Source organism: Eubalaena glacialis, chromosome 7 (assembly GCF_028564815.1).
Source record: "Eubalaena glacialis isolate mEubGla1 chromosome 7, mEubGla1.1.hap2.+ XY, whole genome shotgun sequence".
NCBI lineage: Eukaryota > Metazoa > Chordata > Mammalia > Artiodactyla > Balaenidae > Eubalaena > Eubalaena glacialis.
This window is the reverse complement of record NC_083722.1, coordinates 4,368,032-4,387,725: the sequence shown is the minus strand read 5'-3', so window position 1 is coordinate 4,387,725 and position 19,694 is coordinate 4,368,032. Positions and strand designations below refer to the sequence as shown.

The window sequence follows — 19,694 nt, the reverse complement described above, 5'->3', positions numbered from 1 at the left end:
AAGAAAGGATGAAAGTGGACTAATTATTCATAATCTGTGCCCTCTCGTTACTCCATGAGCATGTCGTAAGAACTGATGAGGGAACAACTGGAAAACTCTTGGAACTCCTTAGTGATAGTTGCTTGCTAATAAGATCACCCAGTTACCAGCCTTATTTGGAATATTGCAACTGTATAGGAAAGCTAAATGTTTATAGTGTTCCTTAAGGAAGTATAACTTTCATACAGCATTACTATAACAGCAGCCAGAACCAGACAGGTATTAGACGACCATAAGACAGGCTATAAATCGCTGTACCTCTCTTTTACTATCCTTTTCACCTTTTCTTTCTTCTCATTATCTCAGCCCTTCTGATCTTTTCTACCCTTTCTTATAATTTCTCTTACTTCCATTTCTGTCTGTTTCTCTCCTGCTCTTGTTCTCTCTCTCGTACATACATACACACACACTGTCCCATGGATGAACATTTTGGTATTTCTCATTTAGTTAGGAGAGTAATGCAAATTACCCTCAGGAGGTAGGTACAGCAATTTTTGTACCTGTCTGTAGGTGTTTCTTCAGGCTTCAGGGAGCTGGGCTGGATGCTGTGAATGCCTTGTCGCATCTCTGGCTGAAGCCTAGCTTAGCCATTTAGAGGTTCCTTTGCTGTGCTGTTGGATGTGCTTCGGGGAGTCTTGCTGTGTCTTCTTCAGGTTCCTGTCTACCTCCTTTCCACTTCCATTACAGTGCCTTTATGACATCTCATCTCATCTCTGTTCCAGTGAATTTCTGATGCTGTGTCTGGCACTGTGTGAGATGGGGGATTTAAGACACTATTCCTGTCTTTAAAGAGCTTACTATAGTTGGAGTGAGAAGAAGTCCACAAACAGTAAACGAATATAACTATACAGTATATAATCAAGTGCTGAACTGATACAATTATCTACCAGAAATGTGTACTAGAGGCAGGTAGTCATGATGCTGGGCAGTCAGGAGGGACCGAGGTTAGAGTTGAAAGCTAAGGTCTCGGGACAAGACAAGTAGTCCTTGAGATGGATCCTGAGGAACTGGGAATTTCACAAGAGGGATAGGAAATGTACACCCTCCAGGCTGGGAGGAAGGCCTTCTTGGAAGTCCAAGAGCTTATTGTTCTGCTAATGTATACATATTTCTAATGACAAAGGGATCCTTAACTGAATCAAATCTCACAGCTACGTTTGGGGTTTGGGCACCACTCATTCTTGAGGCTCCTGGAGTTTTATGGAGATTGCAGTGGTGTGGGAGACCTACTCTGGCCATCCCATAAAGGATGCGCCCACCTTATAGAACGAGTCTTCACTAACTAGAATTCAGAGCTCAGGTTCTCTGCATATGTCGGGGTGGCATCTGGATTCTCCACGCAGCAAAATCATCACGCTTCCTAAACAATCCATTTCATCGTGTCAGATTAAAACACGAGCCCTGAAAAACTATCTTTTGTCAAAGATCAGAATCTCGTTAACATGATCAAATGCAATTAAGTCACCATTAGTTTTCAAGAACAGTTTAAAGGGGGCTTGATAAATGATGTAGGTCTCTGTGCTCCTGACAGATCAAGAGAGACTTGAATGATATCCACCCCCTTTATCTATTCACCAGAAATACCTGTGGGGAAAGTGGAGAGAAGAGATCTATTATCCCTGCTTTCCTGCTAACCTGGAGATGAGCAGATTCTCACACTTTGTGAAACCAAATATACTTAAAAAGCAAAGGCTTTAGGGGAGTAATGTGTAGACTGATAATAAGATGGGTTATAATAAAAACAAATTTTCAATCTCATTCATTCATTCATTCATTCACACATTATGTTCACCAGCCATATGTTGATGAACATTGGATTGCCGCCTGCCAAGTCTATAGCCAGGTAGAGAGGCAAGTGTCTCTATGATGAGACATGAAAGGTATTCCAGCAACACCATGTTGAATTGCTCCATTGTAGTCACTTCTCTGAATTAACACATAACATCTGAAGCTCCCCTAACAAAATGAAAATGCTCCATGAGGGTAGGTGATACCACCCAACTGACCCCTGTTTGTAAATTTGCACAGCTTGGCTTTGAAAAATAACTCGCCGACGCTCTGCAGAGAGCAGTATCCTAAAGAGGTGAGATGCATAGTCCAAGAACAAGTTTTGAGAGAAAAGACGAAAACCCTGGGGAGTCAGACATAGAGAGATGCAGGAGAGGAGGGTACCATGAGTTGAAAGTGAGTCGAATGAAGACGCTGAGGGTTGCGTTTATATTCAAGGCAAAAACTGAGAGCCAAAGAGGAGAAGTGCCCGGGAGTAACTGCCCAGCATCCAGTTAGGACTGGCTGCTCTGAAAAGCACGCCTCTCTAAATGTTTTACTGTGCGCATCTGCTCATTGTTAAAGGTGAAGCAATCCAAAGCTTGGTATATTTCATAAAATCACAGAACATAAATGTTAGGGTGCTGGAAGGAATCTTAGCCATCACTTTGCCCACTCATTTTACAGATCTGGGAACTATCCATGCCCAAGGATCAAATATACTTTTGCCCAAGGCCAGACCAGGGTCTGATGGAGCTCCATGGGTAACCCTATAATTTGTCCTCCAAACCAGGACACTTTTGAGAGGGAAGGTGACTAAATAGATGGAATGCTAGGAAAACAAGCATAAGCTGGGAAACCTTGGATATGATTGTCAAATCAGAGCTGAGGTGAGAGGAAGCTACTAGAAAGCTAGAGGAATATACAGGGGAAAAGGGAGCAATCTCATGATGCTAACAGTTGGGATAAGTGTCCAAACAGGGCACAGAAAATCCATTTCAAGGGAAGAAAAGTAGCCAAGATCATTGGACTGAGTGGGGTGTAGTGTTGATCTAGCTTTGGAAGTGCAGACTTGGGGCAGTGAGCTCATCCAGCATAGGTGAAGTCAAGCAGAAACAGCCATTCAAGATGAGGCAAGGCAAGGGAAGAAGAACCCGCCAGAGGAAATGGATCCAGCACAGAGCTGGAAGCGGGCCCCAGCGAGCCATCAGGGGCACAGGATAGGCACCTTTGCACCTCCTCGCTGAAGGAGCAAAGAGATGCAAGCTACCCGAGGGGACCGAGCAAGAAGGTGACCACCTTTGCCCTCCAGCTGACAAGAGCTAAGCCTCTCTCCTGATCTCTGGTTTGGGGGCTGTGCAGGGTATTGCTACAGTACTCTGTAACCCTTCAGGGTTCTGGGTAGGGGTGGCAGCCTTGAATTAGCTGGGTGTTCAATCAGATCACCTGGGAGAGGACTAGGACTCGACAGGGTGGGCACTGAAAGAAACTTGGAACAAATAGGGGAATAAATAGGCCAGAGTCCCATCGGGGTGGCTTGACCAGCATGGAAACCAGGTGTGTGATCATTCTCAGTGTGGGCAGTTTAGACATAGAAGGTAGTTACAATTATAATCTACCTTATGCATATGGGGGAACTGAGGCAGTGGTCTGCCAAATGTATCAAGAATTTTGCATTACCCACTGAGTGGCTCAGAAACCCTTATGCTGGGACTTCCTCTGGGCTTATGGCACCAAACATCTCCACACTGCACCCCATAAAAAAAGCCTTTGACAACTCATCCAGGGAACTGGTCTTAGCTAACAGCTAATGGCAAGAGTCTAATAAATCCACTCTTGCTTAAATTTTAATATCTGATAAGACATTGTACTTCCTCTCACCTCTATATTTACTCACTATGAAAATAATTCCCTAACATCTCAAATGAATAAATTGCCATAGGTGACTTCCATTCATTGCATCAGCTTGGAGAGGGGGATGGGTTCCTGTCTTCAGTTCCCATTCAGTGGACCCTGTATCCTTCCAAGACTTTTTAAGATCCCAGGTCCAGCATCAGGTCAGGAATATTAGGACCAGCCAGTAATCAGGATCTGAATTCCACTGATTCCTCCTTGAGGGAAGAGACCAGGTATGAGGGGCTGGGTTAAGGTATAGTCTGGGCAGGACAACTGAAAGGCCTTTAGTAAGGGAGAGGAGATGGAGAAGAGGGATGAGACATTGCTATGGATTGAATGTTTTGGTCCCCAAGTTCACAAGTGTCGGTATTTGGACATGGCACCTTTGGGGAATAATTCGGTTTAGATGAGGTCATGAGGGTATGGCCCCATGATGGGATTTGTATACTTTTAAGAGGAGGAAGAGAGACCAGAGCTCTCTCTCTCCCCCACCACATGAGAACACAGCAAGAAAACTTGATCTTGGACTTCCCAGCCTCCAGAACTGTGGGAAATGAACGTCTGTTATTTAAGCCACCCAGTCAGTGGTATTTTACTAAAGCAGCCCCCGCAGACTAAAACAGACATCGTAGAATGAGGATCTTTGGGGCCTGAGATGTCCGGCAGTCCAGCAGCTAAATGAAGTGTGTGCAGCACTTCTCACTATGGTGTGACCTGGGGAGAAACACACGTGCTGGATTTTTTTGGAAAGCAGTCGTCAGCACAGTGTTATCAACTCTTCCAATGAAGGTCATGCTTTCCATTTGGACTTGCAAGAACTAATGCTATTTCAAGTCCTGTTTCCTTGACTGGGAAAATAAAGAGACAAAATAGCTTTCCCTCTCAGCCCCATAACTGGCTCCCAAAGGGACAAGCCACGTTAGAGGTCCAACATCTCAAAGTTAGGTTGACGTATATGCTATTTTCACTGGAAAATTAGTGCACAGGGTAGACAAGAGCCCTTGGTATTCTGAAGCAATTAACTAGACAAAAACAGTGTTTTTCTGACTAAAATGATGGAAATGAAGCAGTGGAGACAGCTAGGGTGACATTTTCCATCAAACAACTTTTTTATTTGTGCAACATATTTCCAAGTGATAGAAAATGACACACTGTCTCCATTACTTCCTTTCCATCGTCTCAATCTTTTCTAACTTTCATATTTGTGAAACAAATTGCTTTAAACATGTTAAAGACACTTGAGTGGATTGTTAGCCAAAATTTAAAAATAAAGATGATTCACAAAGACAGTACTTGTGTTTATAACCATCATGATAAAATTTCAAGAAAAAAATCACAGATAATTTAGGGCACAAGTACAATGTAATCATCTTCAGAAGTTAGAAAGAACTCTCCTTTTGCTCTCTGTCTCATTTCCCCTAGATTTGTATGGCACAGTGAACCTGACCTTGCGGGAGCTCAGCCATCCCTGCTTCAATGATTTACTAAGTAGCGGCCCCCATATTGATTTCTTCAGCCTTGGATCCCGTTTCCATTACTATGCAAGGAGTTGAGCTCCTCCTTGACATTTTGCTCCTCATCAGTCCTATATTCTCTTAGAGCTGATGGATGAGAAGACTCATAGAAGGATGAGCCTAGAGAGATAGGATGTTGCCTAGTGTAGGGAACCCCGGAGGCTCCCTTCACCATGTATTTTTGAAGAGTCGATATAGGTGTTCCAAAGAGAAGAAGCTCAAAAAGTACTGCTCATCTTAAGAAACTTAAAGACCTACATCACTGATGGTTTAAAAAAAAAAAAAAAAGAAAAGAAAAAGGAGAAAACTATTCTCCAATATAAAATAAAAATTTTTTTAAAAACCAAAAAATAAAAAAATTTTAAAAAGGAGAACATGGATATACAAGATAATTGTACAAACAATGGCTACCCATGTTGTTCTGTTGTTTGTTGTTTAAAACTTTTTTTTAAAAATTTGAAACAAACTCCACTTTACAGAAAATTTACGAGTGGTACACAGAACTTCTCTTTTTCTTCCAGAACCACTAGAGAGCTGTCAACCTGATGTCCCATCATCACTGAATACTTTAAATACTTCAGTGTGTATTTCCTGTGAGCAAAGTCTTTCTCCTGTATAACCACCAAAATCAGGAAATTATAATTGATACGTTACGATCATCTAATCTTCAGACCCCATTTGAGTGTCACCAGTTGTCCCAATAATACCCTTTGTAGCAAGGGGATCCAGTCCAAAATCACATGTTGCATTTTGATGTCATGTCTCGTCTTTAGTTTTCTTCAATTTGGAACACTTTTGTCGTCTTTCTTTGACTTTCGTTGCTTGACACGTTTGCAGATTATAAGGCAGTGATTTTGTACAATACCTCCCAATTTGGGTTTTTTTGTCTGATGCTTTCTCGTGATTACAATCAGGTTATGTATCTTTGGCAGTAATATCACAGAAGTGGTGCTGAGTTCTTCTCGGTGAATCCTACCCGGTTGCACATAACTTTTTTTAGATCCCCTTAACTAATTTTGATTACTTGATTAAGGCAGAGTTATAGGTCAGTGTCTTAGTCTGTTCTGGCTGCTAACAAATACCATAGACTGGGTGCTTATAAATAAACATTTATTTCTCACAGTTCTGGAGGCTGGGAAGTCCAAAATCGAGGTGCTGACAGATTTAGTGTGTGGTGAGGACCTACTTTCTGGTTCACAGATGGCTGTCTTCTCACTGTGTACTCACATGGCAGAAAGGTTAACGGATCTCTCTGGGGTCTCCTTTATAGAGACACTATTCCCATTCATGAGGGCTCCATCCCATGGCCTAGTCACCTCTCAAAGACCTCACTGTCAATTATGTGGAGCTTTTAGCGAACTGTTTAAAGTGCTGTAATACTAGTGTTTCTATAAGCTACTCTGAAGCCTTATTTAGCATAATGTTCTAGTAGTATGTTTAAGTGAAGCCTTTGCATCTATGACATATGAATTTTGGGCGTAATACACATATTCAGTCTATAGAAGTTGGGTTCTCTAGGAAGTAGGCTTTGAAATTAGCATACAAGAAGTTGATTACGGAATGCTCTTGGGATTAACCTCTGTGGAAGCAGAATTGGGCAGAAAGAGAAGTTGAGCTTCAAGTAGTACCAGCAAAGGCCACAGCTGACGCCACGAGGAACTATGGAGATGGGACGGCTCTTCAGAGCTCTCTTGTTATGGGGGCACCTGAACTTGACCTTTGTACACCCATGTTGATCATCCATTGGATGTGAACTGCTCCTAAATGAGATGTGACCTTGGATGAGGCAGTTCCCTTCAGCTTTGGTAACTCCCAAAGAGGGCTGACCCACCAAGGACCATTTTCTGCCATCAATCCCAGCAGCTATGGATAAATCTGTCCTTCCTGAAGGAGTCTCTGGGCAGCACATCACAGAATCCAACACAGTGGTGTCCGTGGGGATTCTCCACTGCAAGTTACTCTTTGTTCCCATTGTAATTACTAAGTGCTTTACAAGCAAGTACCTTCAGACTATGAAATTATTCTATTTATCATCAAAATTTTTACTGACTGAATGATTGCTATCAATATGAATTCATGATTTCTTCTTTTAATTAAATAGGTTACTTAAATCTGTTACTATCTTTAATTAATTTGATGTTCAAATTGTCCTAAATTTTGCCAGTTGGAAACTTTTCCAACTGGCCTCAGTATCCTTACTTTCTTATTTTCTGGCACAAAAAGATGTTTCAAGCTCATATTCTATTTTCCTTGCACCAGACTTGAAATCAACCATTTCTCCAAGGAACTCTGCTTCCTTTTAGGAGAAAGTAGTATCTAGAAATCAGGATTTGAGTCCTGTGTGTACTCACTACTATTTTTACCTCCTTTCAGTATTTCCCAGTCTTATCTGGGTTTATCTCACTTATCACTGTTCTGCGTCCATGTTATGCCTGTGGTAACCCCTGACCTCCGACCTCCATAACATTGCTCATCCTTGAGAGTTCATACCCAAGGAGACTTGAGTGAGTATGGGTGTAGGGCAGATAATAATATCACTCATAAAATGACATTTAATGAATCTTCACAACATGCCGACAATTCTTTGTGTTTGTGTTAGTTTTTTATTGCTGCTGTAAAAAATAATTACAATCTTGGTGGCTTAAAACATCAAAAATTTATAATTTTGACACTAAGCATAATGATAATGACTTATAAAGCTGTAATGATGCCTTAACCCCGCTCCTCATACCTGGTTTGTTTCTCAAGGAGGAATCTGTGGAATTCAGATAGTGATTAGTGGCCAATCCTAGTATTCCTGGCCTGATACTGGACCTGGCATCTGGTAAGGTCTTGGAAGGATACAGGTCTACTGAATGGAAAGTAAAGACAGGAACCCATCCCCCTCTCCAAGCTGATGTAATGAATGGAATTCAACTATGGCAATTTATTTATTTAAGATGTTAGGGAATTATTTCCATAAAGAGTAAATATGGAGGTGAGGGGAAGTATACTGTCTTATCAGATACTAAAATTTTAGGAAGAATGAATTTATTATATTCTTGCCATTAACTGTTAGCTAAGACCAGGTCCTTTAGAACGAGTGGCCAAATGGCTTTTTTATGGGGTGCTGTGTAGAGATGTTTGGCCTCCAGGAGCTGCCAGGTAAGACAGGCCCAGCAGAGGTCGCAAAGGGAGGATCCTTTGGTCACACAGCAGACAGTGTGAAACTTCAAAGTACATGCTCTGAGTTTGGAGTTAAACTATGGGGTTTTAGAGCAGTGAGAGATTTTTTAGACAAAATTCCTTCACTGTGCCATTTTCCAAAAGACTGGACGTGGGGGTCATTCATGGAAGGCCAAATTACACAACTTCAGTCCACAAATAAAGAGGTACTTGACAATTACCTCTATTTAAAAAGATGTTAGGCAAATCAGTGGCTTTTACTGATTTAAAAAGTTTACTGGAGGAAATGAAGGAAAACTGGAATATATCTCAAGGCCTTGGGGAAATGAGAAGAACCATCTCCTTTTCCCACAAGAAGTCCCTGGGTAGGGCTCTGCTGGTACAACCTAGGGTGTGATTCCTTTACATCTTTGTGTTTAAACCAGGTCTTCTACATGGTCACTTATGTAGTTGATTTATGTCAATTGTGAAAACTTGGCTTGAGTACACTACGTTTTCTGATGCTTTTAAATGTAAGCAGCGATCAGCTCATAAAGCAACCAGAACATCTATTGTAGGCAAATGAACATCCACACATAAACATACACATGAACTAACAAAATGCAATGTGCTTGTCATTCTTTCCTCTCATCCTTCAAGTTCTATCTTTGTTGTTATGTCTTTAATAAACTTGTTCTTGGCTCCCCTAGCAATTCACTGCTCTTGGTCTGTTACTCTGGTGTGGAATTAGTCTTCTGACTTGAATTACAGTCTAAACTCGGATGCTTCATTATAAGCTCACTGAATACAGGAAGTAGATCACATGCCTCTCATACACTCACCACCAGGTTAAGTGATATTACTTTGCTCATAGTAAGAACCAGTAAATATCTGTTTAAATAAATGCTTACTGAGCATGGATTGTCAATGTCCACCTGCAGACTGATACCAAATGGACTGCCTCTTATTCCTAGATTATCTCCACATTGATTTTTGCTTTACCAGGAACTGGTTTAATCTCTGGTGATGTGAACTCATTTAACATGCTATGCATTGCATTCACATATTTGCATTCCAAAGACAGACAAATATTTTATTATAATTACCAATGATTTGTTCTTTTCCCCATTATTGTTGCCATTAAATTATTAACAAGAATTGACTGTCTTAGTGAAAATTTCATCAGAGGTCTGTTTTGCTTGGAAGACATTCAGCTAAACTTTTGATCTTATCTTTGTTAGCTAATGACACTTCTTAAATCTCATAAGACCCACTAGCCTCAGGCTGCTTACGTGATGGATACAACACAAACAAATGGAATTTAACTCCACAGAATTGCCATTTGTTGAGGAGATTCAGTTCCTATAAGAGAGAATTCCTTATGGCATGCTTCCTGAAGCTGATTGAGAAACAGATAGGCATCAAAGCTGCTAGCTGCCATGCATCTGGTCAGTGATCCCTACTTTCAGTCCAAAGTGTGTTTCTCACCCACTCCAAACCTTCCTTGGGCTTCCAGGGCCCAGCTTGTGGATGGCAGAACCCCGAGAAATGTGTAAACATCCTTCGTCATTTGAAATTGTTTCATAACAGTTGGAGTGAGGAGGGACAAAAGGCCAGTGTGCAATTTGGTTCATAATCATGAAATCCATCAAAGTACAATAAACTAGACATTGTGAAACCAGCATCCTCTCTCCCCAGTATTGCTAGATCCTAGAGGATATAAACCTCGATGGATTGTTAGAACAACAGAACCTCATTCAAACTCATGCCAGGGAAGGGCTACAGATTTCCCTAGAAAAAACTGTGGTGTAGGTAAACTTTGTACTTCAAGTGGCCACATGTTTCACACCACCTCCCTACCTCAATGTCCAGTTCTCTCCCAGCTGTGAAAACCAGCTTTTAGGAAAGGTATGGTAATCAGGTTTCACATCACAGAGTAACAAATTTAAGCAAATGTATTTCTTTCCCAGGGATAGAAATATTCTAGGCGTATCTCTAGTTTGTCCTCTATTGGAAGGATTTTCATGATCAATGTTGGCATATCATGGGAAGTCAGGAGATCTTCATAGCAATCTCGATTACTCTCCCACAGTCTACATGGCAACCAGAGTGATTTTTTAGAATGACTTAAGGTAGACCATATCTGTTTTCTACTGATTTCTTTTCTCAAGAAGAATAAATTCCAAAATCCTGACAACAGCCTACAAGGCCCTGCTTGATCCTCTGGCTCTCTCACCCCATCTCCCACAGCTCTCTCCAGTGTTCTCTCCGCTCCAGGCACATCAGACCCCTGGAGCCTGCCAAGAACACCTTCCTCAGGACCTTTGCACGCACTTTAATGCTCCCCTCTCGGTGTCTGCACAGCTCATTTCCTCCCTGCTCTTCCATCTCTGCTCAATGTCACCTTACCAGAGTGTCCTGCTCTGGCCACTCTCTCCAAGTCAGCACCCCACCCTATCACTCTCTGTCCCCTTTAGCTGCTTTGTTTATGTTTTCATAGCATTTATCTTCATTTGATGTTGTATGTATTTATTTGTCTGTTGTCTGTTTACCCCCACTAGACAGTATGCTCCATGAACCTGTGTGGACATCGCTATATTTTCAGTACCTAGAACAGTGCCTGGCACCTAAATGGTGCTCAGTAAATGCGTGTTGAGTAAATCCCTGCACCATGCCACATCAGCAGCCCATTTTATTTCATGCTCAGAAATAAAAATAAAATAGGTCTAATGAGTTTTATTTGCTGTTGTAACCGTTAGACGCCATAAAAATAATCATCATTTGTTCAGTTCATGACATGCCCTTCACGCATTATTATTTCAATGCTCACCTTTTATAATTTCTGGTTTACCGATGGAAAATAGACCAAGAGGGGTTGATTACCTTCCCCAGACATGAGTGCTGGACTGAACAAACAGACCTGGAAGTTCAAATCATTGTTCTGCAACTTGATAGCTGTGTAACCCAGAGCTGGTTACTTAAGCTCTCTGAGCCCCAGTTTCCCCAGATATTAAATGGACGTAACTCCTAAAGCCAATATAAAGTATTAGGACAAGATCTGACACATTGCAGGGTCAGGGCCCAGAGCATAAAGTAGACACTTCTCTAGGTTTTATAAGCAACAGAAGTTTAATCAAAGGAATTGGTTACACTGCTGAGAGAACAACTAAGAAGCCAAACGGGCGGCATAGTGAGGCAACTCAGGAATTAGTATCAGCAGAAAAAACTGTGGGCCTGGGGCACGTGGAGGAGGGGGAGGCCTTACCAGAACGAAGCAGCCACTCCTGAGAGCTGGGAGCCATGGAGGAGACTCAGCCCCCCAAGAAGCAGAGAGGGACGGGGACACACAATGCAGCATCTCCCCATCTGCCTCCGGAGCCCCTCACTGGCCAAACCTACTCAGAGGGCAACCCAGAAGGCAGTGGAGCCTGGGAAGGGGGCTTCCTGGGAACCAAGAAGAGGGTCTTGGGAGGTGTGGGCCTTGGGTCTGAGAGCAGTCAGGCCGTCGACAGGCTCAGCAAATAAGCACAAACAGTAGTTATTATTCCCCAGTGGACAGCCTGGACCTCAAATCCACCTTCTGCGACTTCCATTCCTCCTGTTCCTTAGGAATTGGATCAGCCATATGAACAAATCTTCAGTGCAATGTTACGTTCTATAACCAACTTCATCTAAATCGTAGAGATTTTATGTTGATTATTTTTTCTTAAAGACTAAAAATATTCTGTCTTCTCTCCAGAGTCAACACACACATGGGGTTAAGGGAATTCCCAGAAAACTAGCTTCCTTGAGTAAATCTGTGTGGCAGTTAATCACAGCAGGCCCTGCTTTTAGAGCAGATGCCTTACAAAGCAGCAGGCTCGACTAGGCTTGCAGCCTGGTCATGAGTCTCGGGGTTCGAGGGGATGACTGTTTTTCTTGTGGCTGTGGCCCAATATCTACAGTGTCTAGCACCTAGTAGGCACTCAAAAACTCTTTGGTGAAGAATGAAAAAAACCTGGGGTCACCTTTGGCTCCACCCTCCTCACTGAGCGCAAGCATCTCACCCCTGACCGAGCCTGTATTTCTTCTGCATCCCTGCACTTATCTTCCCTCCAGAGCCAGCCAGCATCACTCTGGGGACGACGTCATGCCGCACCCGAGTGCTTCAGCAACACTCTGACTGGCTTCCCTCCGCCCCTGTTCCCTACCAAACCACTCTCCTTCCTGCAGCCAGAGTGATCTTCCTGAAGCACAAATCGCATCAGGCCAAGTAGAGCTTCTCCTGCCCCCTCTCCAGTCCTTCCTAGGACACAGCCTAGATGCCTTTGCACAGCGTCAGAGGTCCCTTTGGTCCCCACCCTGCCCAGATCAGCTGCTTCTCCTACCACAGGCATCTCGTGGTTCCCTCACGATCCACGCTTCCCTTCTTCCCTCCACTAGGAAGGCTCCTTCCTGCCTTGTCCACTTTTAAGATTATATCCCAAAGCCACCTTCTCAGAGGGATCCTCTCTCACTTTGTAGCACCTTTAGCTGCTTCCTTCTCTGGGTTTCCACTGCACCAACCAGCTGTGATGATTTGTGTTTCGGCATGCTGGAGGCATGTTCAAAATGTGGTCAGTTTTGTTGAAGGAGCCCTAAGGTCTTATTTCGCCAAGGAAGAAATTATCTTATCTCCGTGTTGTTGACGTGTCCTCTGAATTTTATCCCATGTCCTTTTCTTCCTCTCTGTGCTGTTGGCAACACCCTGGGCCAGGCCCTTGTCTCCTCATGTCCAGATTATTACCTTGGTCGGTCACCTGAGGCATGCACTTCATAATGCAGATGGTCCTCATAAGGCACGGCCTTATTATCTTTCCTGAATCATTCAAAGAGCCTTGCACAGTGCTGGTTTCATATATATTTCACAGAATTACACCTTACTCCAAAAAATATTTTAAGAGACTTAGGAAGGATTGAAAGTGAAATAAGGTAGACAAGACACCTTAAAGAATATAGCTATCATCAAATTACCAAATATTTATTGAGCCTACTATGTTCCAAGATGATGGAAGGCACTGGATGTACAAAGTTAAACAAAAGTCAGTCCCTGTCCTCAAGAAGCTTTCCCTTCCTTCTCTGGTTTGCTAGAATAAACAAGGTTTTCTTCCTTTAGGAAACATCCAAATAAATAAATATAGGTAAGTAAACTTTATATATACATCCCACTGGCAAGGTATTAGATAGAAAGCGTAGGTTCCTGAGTTCTGTAATGAAATGATTCGCTTTTGAACATTCATGTTGCTTTCCTCTTAGTTGTTACCATCCAAGATTTCTGTGCCTTTTTTGATAGTTTCTGTTTTGGTGGTGTTGTTTTGTTTTTGTAGTCGGTAACCTGGTGTTCCTAAAAGTTATTCAGAGACTTATTCCATCCCGGTCCCTGTGCACTCCCATTCTATTCTAAGACGGTTAAAACAAGGTTTGCTTCCCTTTACAAGGCTGCTGTATTCACACTTCCAGTCTTGCCACATGCATCATGCTGTCACGGTAATACTTCCAGGGCCCATTTGGAAACAGATTGATTATTTTGAACAGGAAAGGTGTGTCTTGGGAAAAACAAATGAATCAAATGGAAAAATGAATTAACATCATGAAATTTACCTTCCCAGCTGGAGACATGATATATTCATGAGTTCCTTAGAGACAATCCTCTTATAAGAATTCACTATTAAAGAAAGTCTGCAGTTAGGTGGAGTCAGAGCTCAGCTTGAAATGTATTTATATATGAATGAAAAGTACCCCTTGAAGGAAAAAGTTTAGAACCAGAAATTTTTGTTTCTTGTGAAGGGTGCTTGGAATTGACAACTGGTTACCACAGGCTCTCATTCCAGGCTTCTAAAGTCTGTGTGATGTTCTTAATGGGACTTGGCATCTGCAAAAGTCTCAGTTCAGTCCATTGACATTTATTGGCACCTACAAGGCATTGTGGTATTCTACGGGGCTATAAAGCAATAAAACAATATATTCAGTTCTGTTAATAAGAAAAATAGATATCTAAGTTAATAAGGAGGAAAAGTTTTGTCTGGGGTTTCCTGGTGATTAATTAAGACTCTCATGACCAAAAGCATTATCATTAAGTATAGCGTAGGTGGAACACAGACTATGGCCACTTGACTTACGGATGATGTGCCCAAGAGATGAGAAGTAGGGGTGTCCTGAGGTTCTCGCTTCCCTATTTCAGAGCACCAGGGAAAAGTGACTGACAGGCGTGCCTTCTTCAATTACAGGTACGTCCTCTTCCTCCATCCTATGTCCCCCCAGGTTCTAGGTATAAGCAAGGTGAAGTCAGAATGATTCTATTAGCAACCCTATTCAACTATGCTGACCACACTGTAGGCTAATTAGTGGCCTTCCTGGACTACCTGGGACCCTAATCACCACATAGGACATTATGTTTTTAATGTAAAAATATTCCAAGCCATCCACTTACTAAAACATTAATTTTTTTAATGCAGCACATTCGTCTGCGGGGTGCTACCTATGCAGGGCTTTGCATGCAGTGGGTTCTCAGGTCTGTAAAATGAATGATTGAGAGCAAATTTCCCCCAAGGTCACGTAGGGCTGAGTCTGAGCTGGAGGTGGATTTCTCTTGCCCACCATGTAAATGACACGAATATGAAGAAGCCACGCAAAAAGCTCAGGCCCATTGAGCCAAGGTCAGTAAAGAACAAAATTGTAAAGGAATTAAATATTTTCATCCTCTTCCTCCCAGTTACAAGCAGTGGGATGTTAAGGTAGGTGCATCTCTCTGTATTCACACATATATATTATATATAGAGAGTCAGATTAAAGAAGGCATGGGTGCATTTGAATATAGGCGTATGGTCCAAGCGAATTTTCCCTTACAAGTAGTGTTAGTGTGGCCTCAAAAATGATTTACAGATGAAAACAAACATTTAAACTAAGAGCATATGTTAATTTCTGGATCACTTGGGAAAATGACACCCATTTTAGTTAAGTGTGAAAGAATGCAATTGGTAATTATATTTTTTCATGGTTAGTAAGTAGTCCAATTTCAAAGACTGCATTATTAAAAACAAAATGAGAATCCTTTCTGGGATATTATATTTCCTGCTTCTATTTTTCTTGCTCAGATTTTTTTAACACGAAAGTTACACAATTTTGGAAAAAAGCAAAACAAACGTCCATGCAGGCATTATTCACTTTCAGCAAACATGTGCATGGTGGTCACCTTTGGAAGGCAGAAGTTCACATCCAGATTTGGCCAAGGGTAGCTGTTGGGCCATCCTGGATGTTGATGGATGGGTGTTCCAGAGTGTAGGCTGATTGTGGTCTCTTAAACGTGCTACCTCCCGAGGGGAGAGGGCTATTTAGCGAGATGAAATAGTACTCTGTCACAACTTCCTCACTCACGGTTCGATCCTGGAAAATTCTTCCCCAGAGCTGTTATTGAAATCATTACATTCAGAATTAAACATGGTGTAACGGAGCAGCTGACAAGACCCTGAAGTACTATTGACACATCAGGTCTCACATTAATAATCAGCTTTTCCATACGGTGCATATGAAAACGCCTGCGAATCTGGGTTCTTTTTTGTCCCTTTGGAATGTTCCTGATTTGCCTCCATAGGCTGGTCTTGTGCCACACAGCCTGACCAAATGAGTGGTGTCCTTATCCTTCTCTCTTCTCCCTTTTGTCACTGACATCACCTTAAAAACCTTCCCAACTCATGTCCCTTGCAGCCCAGAGACCCTCTTTGGAAGCCCCTGTCTGCCAGGTCTTCTTGCTCACCACCAGTGATTAAGCCCTTGGATTCATACTTCCGCCTCACACATGTCGTATCCACCACTGCGGTCCTAACTGCCCTTCTGCCTCCTATCCCGTCATATCTTGCAGCTTTAGTCTTCTCTTGGCTTCCTCCTCTTCGTAATCCCTCCAGCATCCTCCCACCGTCCCCACAGAGGCAGCATGATGCAGGGAAAGGAGAACGGGCTTTCCAGCGCAGAGATTTCAGCCCATGCCCTGTGTCTGCCTCTGCCCACTTATACGGGTGTCTTGCATGTCATAATCTCACAGAACCCCAGTTTCCCATCTGTAAACATTCCCTCACAGGGACCCGGGGAAATAAACCTCCATTCCTGTTGTGCTTTATTTCCATCTCTCTGTGAACTGCCTTGGCAACGCTAAGCAACTTTTACAGTAATAAACTTGAACATTTTAGCTGTGTCTAGTGAAATCAATAAAAAGTTACAACCCATTTCCTATGTCTTCAATACCCTCTGGGACTGAGAGGAATTTAACTAGGAGGTTTTAAGGAAACTAAATGTTGACCCCATAGCAGTGAAGATGTTTGTTATTAGTTTAGTAACATATTTCTCTTTGAAGAAAAAACTAGGTGATAGTATTTTCTTCTTAGGCCCAAGTCTTAGACACTGAGTGTCTATAATAAATCATCCCTTAAAGAAATAAAATATAAAACTCTCTAAGGCAGAGGTTGGCAAACTTTTACTGTAAGGGCCAGATAGTGAATCTTTTAGGCATTGCACACCATATCCCCTCTGTCACAGCTACTCAACTCTGCTATTGTAGCACAGTAATACGCAAATGAATGAGTGTGTTCCAATAAAACTTTATTTACACAAACACGCAACAAGCTACATTTGGCCCATGGACCATCAAGTTTGCCACCTCCTATGTAAGTCATGAATGGAGATGACAGTGACCATAGTGATTCAGAAAACCAGATTTTTTTAGTGAAGGGCAGGTTTTAGATAATTCTTCTATGATAATTCTGGAATTATTAAGGTTTTTTGGTTAATACTGAATGCCATCACTTTGTGGGGCGGGGGAGTAGATGGGGGGAGCAGAGGCTGTGCAAGTTTTCTAGATGGAAAAATTAGTCAGCTCAGTATATTTGAATCTTGAATAAACTGGCCTTTGTAAGTAGATTCGGGTTCTCTAGGTTGGCTATTAGTGAACCCATCCTGTCTTCCCGCTCCTGGAACAGAGAAAGGATGAATTAGGGGAATCAGAAAGCCTGAGAAACGGGAGAAATAACAGTAACAATGACTACCATTTATTAAGCTGTCCTCCCCATCACAAACTATGACCACATTATCCCCATTTTACAGAATACGTGAAGTTTTAGTTGAGAGAGGATGAATACTTTGCCAGGATCACACAGTAAGTGTCAGAGCCAGCTGTATTGCTTTTTCCTTGGCCACAATACTTCCCTCAAGAAAAGTAACCTGCTTTCCCTGGGACACCCACTTTCTTCAGGTTTAGAACCAGAGAAGGCAGTGGGGTGGGGGGAATCACCCCTTCTTCCTTCTAGCTTTCCTTTCCAGTAGCTGTTATGTTTAAAACACAAGCAATAAATGTCTCGTGAGTCAACCTCTACTGCGTGCCGGGCATAAAGCTTTCATTCTATTACAAAAGCAATTTTCTTCCCATTTCCAGGACTGCAAAGAGACAAGGGAATGGAACTTCAGACAATTAAGAAATGTGCCCTAGGTAGCACCAAGAGTTAATTGCAGAGTCAGAATCTCATCACAATTCTCACCAGCGCCAAAGCATTGTCTGCACATACAACTGCCGTAGAGCTTAGAAGTTAAACTCCCAGGCTCTTAAGCCAGACTGACTGGTTCAAATCTCAACCCACTGGTTACTAGTTGTATCACCCTGGACAAATTGCTTAATGATCTTGTGCCTTAGTTTCCTGATTTGTCAAATTAGGATGCTGATAATGATTTCCCTCTCACAGTTTGTTATAAGGAGTAAAACGATAACATGCATATCATAAATAGCACAGGCTTGGCTTTCTCCATAAACTGTAAGTTCTATGAGCACAGGAGTCTGTTTTGTTTGCTGTTGTGTCCTTAACACTTAGAATAATGCCCAGCACACAGTAGGCGATATTGTTGCCGGAAGGAAAAAGTTTCAAACAAACGAGCCTTTAGATTAAGTTGTGACTGGGTTCAAAGCCAGCATGAAAAAAACATGGTTCTCCTTTTTCTTTACTTTTTTTTTTGTATAACTTGAATTTGATACATAAAACTTAATATGTCTTTGAAATCATAGCATGAAGTGTAATAATGGAAACTAGCAATTGTCTTGGTTATTTTGATACTCCTGACAATAGTGGATGTTAGTACAAAGGTGAAGCTGAGGCTCATAGCACATAGCTTTGGATACACTCTCCTAATTCTTTGGTATTCTTAAGGGAGCCTGCTTATGTAGTTCATTTTAAAATTCCTTTCATCCTTTTTCTTTAAATCTAATAAGTCTGTCATTATCACACAGATTTTATCTCCAAAAGTTTATTTTTACCAAACTTGTGTCGTATTTAATACTGTGGATTCTAAATCCAAGTCAGTATTTAGTGGCAACAGCTGCCAGGAGTCACTGTAATAAATGAATTATGGTCCCCTTTAGCTGGCAAGATTGCTTTTGATGTCTACACTTCAGCACTGATGGAGGCTCCAGAGAGCAACAATGCCTCCAGAGAAAAGGGTAAACTCATCCCCCAGTTTGAGCGTGTACAAAGAGGAGCATATACAGGAAGTATGGGGATGGCGGTGCCTTTGGAACAAACAGTTCTTGCAGGTGGATTTATGTCCAGGCTTCCGGGAAGCTGAGCCCCATGTATTCCCAAGAACACCACCTAGACACACTGTCATACCTTGGCAGAAAAACATTTTCAAGGCTTTATTGGATTTATGATAATATTCATTCTGAGTGTTGATAAACTGACACCCCCAACAATAGCAAAGCACTGGGGTTCTAATCTTTCTCCCTGGCTTGCGCTGTATACATTTATTTTCATTAAGATTAAGTATCTCACAGAATTCCACAGTGGCAGCTTATGTAACTACCTCCTTAGAATGCTCCATCTTCAACAATATGCCTACCAAAGAATCCTTTAAAGACCTCAGTAGCTGGAGAGGCCAAAAAGAATCATTGTTTTTATTTGTTTTAATGTAGAATCCTCTACATGGTTTATGTTAAACAATTGAAGTGAATAAGTTTTAAAGTTTCTTCTGCTTACAATCAAAATAATTTCGACGTATTAGTCTGATTTGTAATTTTCTTCAAGTCAAGAAGAACTGAATGTCTAATACATTTGGGAAACGTTCGTAAATGAAAGATTTGCTCCAGTTTAAAATATCTATCTATTTGACTATTCTGTAAACCAAACTATAAATTGAGCCGTAAGCCAAAGAGTTAAAGAATGCTGTGAGGTTTGACTTTCTCAGTGAAAACTTTGATTCTCCAGGAACCCAGTAGTAAAATTTAGTTTTGAGGTCAACATCATGAAATAAGAATTTGGCCCAAAATGACAGCAATAAAGAGAA

At 41.8% G+C, this 19,694-nt stretch overlaps 1 protein-coding gene across 2 annotated transcripts in view; it reads left to right on the top strand.

The window, feature by feature from the left end:
* The window catches only part of F13A1 (coagulation factor XIII A chain), a 144,397-nt gene that overhangs the window by 23,203 nt on the left and 101,500 nt on the right, over window positions 1-19,694 (top strand). The gene's annotated exons all lie outside the window — the stretch shown is intronic.